Below are 5,464 nucleotides of genomic sequence, written 5' to 3' on the forward strand. Positions count from 1 at the left end.
GGTGTTTTGGTTATCTGGAAGAGGAGAAGAAAGAAAGAAAAGTTAAGAGCTTGTATTATGAAATGCAGCGTCAACATGAGGATTTTAGTGAAGAATAAAATTTAAAAAAAAAATTTTCGATTCTCAAATGTGGTTGTGTATCGATATATGCCCAATATAGCACAGCTAATTACGATCTTTAAAAAGTTCTCGATTTTAAATTTTAAGTAAACCAAATAAAAACTGCGGCTTCCATGCCCGAAAAAAATAAATCGAATTATACCAAATTTAGGACAACTCTTAACTCACCTAAACCAAAGATGATAGATTACAGAAGATGGGAGATTGGCTACTGAGCACATCAAACCATTTACCACATTAGTTTAATACTCGAACCAAACGCGTATACGACAAGTATTGACATAGCAATAAAATGCAAATAAAAAGAAATTAAGTGTACGCAATAAATTTCCATAAAGGGGAAAATGTAATTTTTTTTGTTGTTGCCATTGTTTCACTAAGAAAATTAAATTTTTCATTTAAAAAATAAAAACGAAAAACAACTAAAAGATTACAAACATGTATTGAACTAACATGGTAAATGCAACATTTGGTATGACGCAAGCCAATTTCCTATCTTCCTCAAGTTTATAATCTTTGACCTAAATTACCTCTATATATTTCAAATGTCAAGTAGCTCGTGTAAACATTTAGGTTAACATGGCTTGAAAAAGGCGAATCGTGAGTTCGGTCACCAAAAATGTATCCAAAATGACTACACCAAGAGAAGGAATATGATCACCCCAAAATTGTTTCAAGAGCAAAATGTTACTTTTGAACGGTAAACATGGAACATGTTTGTCGCAACCCTGCTATTTTCTCCAAAATTATGTATCTAATTTCGGCAACCACGTATATATTTGCCGAGAAAAATAATGTTCCATTTTCATCGTCCAAAAATACTATTTTGCTTTTTAAACATGTTTAAATTTATCATATTCCTTCCCTGAATGTAGATTTCGAATTTTATGAAAATTGGATAAAAGTATCGGCGTCGGTATGATTAAGTAGGTAAATCGGTGTATCGGTTGCTTCGTTATTGCAAGTTGCAGCGTATTTCTAAAAGACAGAAGGACATCTTAGAACTTCACCCTGATCAAGACAGTATATTCTTTATACCATATAGTCGGAAATCGATATTTCGTTGGCAATGTCAAACTTATCCCATCGCCATCTTTTTTTTGGACGATATGCAATGCAGTTTGGAGCTTCTATAATGCACTCCAAGTTGCTTGAGGCGTGGGATTTGGATTATATGTAATGTAACCCGGTGTAGATACCCGTTTAAATGAAGATCTAATAAAGAGTCTGGTATATTTTATACCAGCATTTGGGATGAAATAAGTAAGTACCAGTAAAGAGCATACCATGTAATAATTGTCTTCAGGACATTATTGTCACACATTTAGTACGTTCGTATGTCCCTTGTTTTCCAAATTCAAAAGCATTTCGTCTTTTGTGGTGACTATCTAATTGATGCTAATGTTTCAACTCTTTGGAGAATTTACACGGCAGAACACTTAGTGGTTATGTATAAATATTTAATAATGTTCGACGTTTTTCTTTTTTAATTGAATTCTTATAGTTTTGCTCACACACCTACATAAAATTTCATGTCACTGTTAGTATTAAACAAGTAAGAAAAGTCTAAAGTCGGGCGGTACCCTTCACTGTATACAAACATTTTTGATACCATCTTAACACCTTCAAATTTGTTAGGAGCTATATAAAGGTTTATTTTCCGATATACAAATATTTAAATATGAACCGATTTGGACAGATTTTTTTAAACTTTCACAAAATGTCTAGACTCAAAATTTAAATTGGTTAATGACCGGGACGGACCACAATGTTAGTAAAAAAAGTATATACGGCCGTAAGTTCGGCCAGGCCGAATCTTATGTATCCTCCACCATGGATTGCATAGAAACTTGTACTAAAGACTGTCATCCACAATCGAATTACTTGGGTTGCGATAACACTTGCCGATGGCAAGGTATCTTAAAACTTCTTAACACCGTCTTCTCAATTGTAAGTTAGTCCATACGGGGTAGATATTAAACAAAAATAAAAATGGCCGATTAAATACGTATATAATTCAGTTTGACAAAATTTTCTATAGAACTAAAATTTTTACAAAATTTTCTATTGAAATAAAATTTTGACAAAATTTTCTATAGAAATAAAATTTTGACAAAATTTTCTATAAAAATAAAATTTTGACCAAATTTTCTATAGAAATAAAATTTTGACAAAATTTTCTATAGAAATAAAATTTTGACAAAATTTTCTATAGAAATAAAATTTTGACAAAACTTTCTATAGCACTAAATTTTGACAAAATTTTCTATAGAAATAAAATTTTGGTAGATTATTTTTGGGGATTGGCTATATATAACTATAGACCGATATAGACCAATTTTGGCAAGGTTGTTAGCTGCCATATACTAGTGCAATGTACTAAATTTCACCATGTAGGAAATTTCAACCGGATCGGATGAATTTTGCTCCTCCAAGAGCTCCGGAGGTCAAATCTGGGGATCAATTTAAATGGGGCTATATATAATTATTGACCGATGTGGATCAATTTTTGTATGATTGTTAGAGACCATATACTAACACTATGTACCAAATTTCAGACGGATCGGATGAAATTTGTTTCTCTTAGAGGATCCGCAATCCAAATCTGGGGATCGGTTTATATGGGGGCTATATATATATTATGGACCGATATGGACCAATTTTTGCATGGTTGTTAGAGACCATATACTAACATCATGTACTAAATTTAAGCGGATCGGATGAATTTTGCTCCTCCAATAGGCTCCACAAGCCAAATCTGAGCGTCGGCTTATATGGGGGCTATACGTAAAAGTCATCCGATATGGCCCATTTGCAATACCATCCGACCTACATCACTAACAACTACTTGTACCAAGTTTCAAGTCGATAGCTTGTTTCGTTCGGAAGTTAGCGTGATTTCAACAGACGGAAGGACGGACATGCTTAGATCGACTCCGAATTTCACCACGACCCAGAATATATACTTTATGGGGTCTTAGAGCAATATTTTGATGTGTGACAAACGGAATGACAAAGTTAGTATACCCCCATCCTATGACAAAGTTAGTATACCCCATCTATTGAAATAAAATTTTGACAAAATTTTCTATAGAAATAAAATTTTGACAAAATTTTCTATAGAAATAAAATTTTGGCAAAATTTTCTATAGAAATAAAATTTTGACAAAATTTTCTATAGAAATAAAATTTTGACAAAACTTTCTATAGCACTAAATTTTGACAAAATTTTCTATAGAAATAAAATCTTGACAAAATTTTGTATAGTATAAAATTTTAATACAATAGACAAAATTTTCTATAGAAATACAATTTTGACAAAACTTTCTATAGCACTAAATTTTGACAAAATCTTGTATAGCAATAAAATTTTGAGCCGATTTCGATAAATAAAATTTTGACAAAATTTTCTATAGTAATAAAATTTTGACAAAATTTTCTATAGAAATAAAATTTTGGTAGATTATTTTTGGGGATTGGCTATATATAACTATAGACCGATATAGACAAATTTTGGCATGGTTGTTAGCGGCCATATACTAGTGCAATGTACCAAATTTCACCACGTAGGAAATTTCAACCGGATCGGATGAATTTTGCTCCTCCAAGAGCTCCGGAGGTCAAATCTGGGGATCGATTTAAATGGGGGCTACATATAATTATAGACCGCTATGGACCAATTTTGCATGGTTGTTAGAGACCATATACTAACACCACGTATCAAATTTCAACCAGATCGGGTGAATTTTGCTCTTCTAAGGGGCTCCGGAGGTCAAATCTGGGGACCGGTTTATATGGGGGCTATATATAATTATGGACCGATGTGGACCAATTTTTGCATGATTGTTAGACTATATACTAACACCATGTACCAAATTTCAGCCGGATCGGATGAAATTTCTTTCTCTTAGAGGCTCCGTAAGCCAAATCCGGGGATCGGTTTATATGGGGGCTATATATAATTATTAACCGATGTGGATCAATTTTTGCATGATTATTAGAGACCATATACTAACACCATGTACCAAATTTCAGACGGATCGGATGAAATTTGCTTCTCTTAGAGGCTCCGAAATCCAAATCTGGGGATCGGTTTATATGGGGGCTGTATATAATTATGGACCGATACGGACCAATTTTTGCATGGTTGTTAGAGATCATATACTAACACCATGTACCAAATTTCAGCCGGATCGGATGCAAGAGGCAAGAGGCTCTGCAAGCCAAATCCGGGAATCGGTTTATATGGGGGCTATATATAATTATGTGCTAATGTGGACCAATTTTTGCGTAGTTGTTACATACCATATACTAACACCATGTAGCAAAATTCAGCCGGATCGGATGAATTTTGCTCCTCCAAGAGGCTCCGCAAGCCAAATCTGAGCGTCGGTTTATATGGGGGCTATATATATATATATATATATATATATATATATAGTCGCACCGCATTGTTCGGGGCCACTTTTTTTATATACTGGTTTCTTTGAGGCCATTTGCATTCTTTGGGGACTGACCTCAAACTTTTTACCAATATATCGCATTGTTTGGAGACATCCATTGTTTGAGGTCAGGAAAAAAAATTTTGTGTTTTTTGTGTTTATATAAAGTTTTCGCAATTTTGATCCTATATATTCCACGTTTTCCCCTATATATTTATTATTTCCTTAATTTTTGGATTACTGAAATATTCGATTGCATTCAACAATGTTGCCACCGATCTCTAAATATCCAATGTACATTGTTATGCTCTCTGTTGCCTTTTGTGTGGGTGTGTGTGCGTGTGTGTGCCCATACATCACATATACAACAATCACTGTACTCTCCCACTAGGCAAGAGTAGGAACTATTTCTTTTTTTTATATGTGCATTTCAATGTTGATTTTTCAAATGCTGTGCAGTCTCGGTTGAGCACTCAATCGAGCAGGTCATGCGTTCGGGTGCTGTTGAATTCTTTTGTATAGGGGAAACGAATTTACTAATAGGTTTTGTATAAATGATGGGATATGTTACATACACAATAGGATGAATTTCTAAAATATATATATTTGAAATTTTATAAAATATATATTTCTGTAGACTTCTTTTTTTTCAAATTATCGTTATCAATGGGAAAATATGTTTCAATAAAATGTAATTTAAAAATTTTCATTTAAATTTTGTTAAAAAGTAAACCAACTGGGAAAGAAAATGTAGGTTAATTTTTTTAAAATGTTAACTAAACTTATTACAAACCACGATACAATAAAACTAAGTATATATTTTACAAATTGAAGAAAATGTATTAGGCATCATTATTAAAGTAACAAAAATAATTAAAATGTAACTTTCATATTGGAACATT

This window comes from Haematobia irritans, chromosome 1, assembly GCF_050003625.1.
Source record: "Haematobia irritans isolate KBUSLIRL chromosome 1, ASM5000362v1, whole genome shotgun sequence".
NCBI lineage: Eukaryota > Metazoa > Arthropoda > Insecta > Diptera > Muscidae > Haematobia > Haematobia irritans.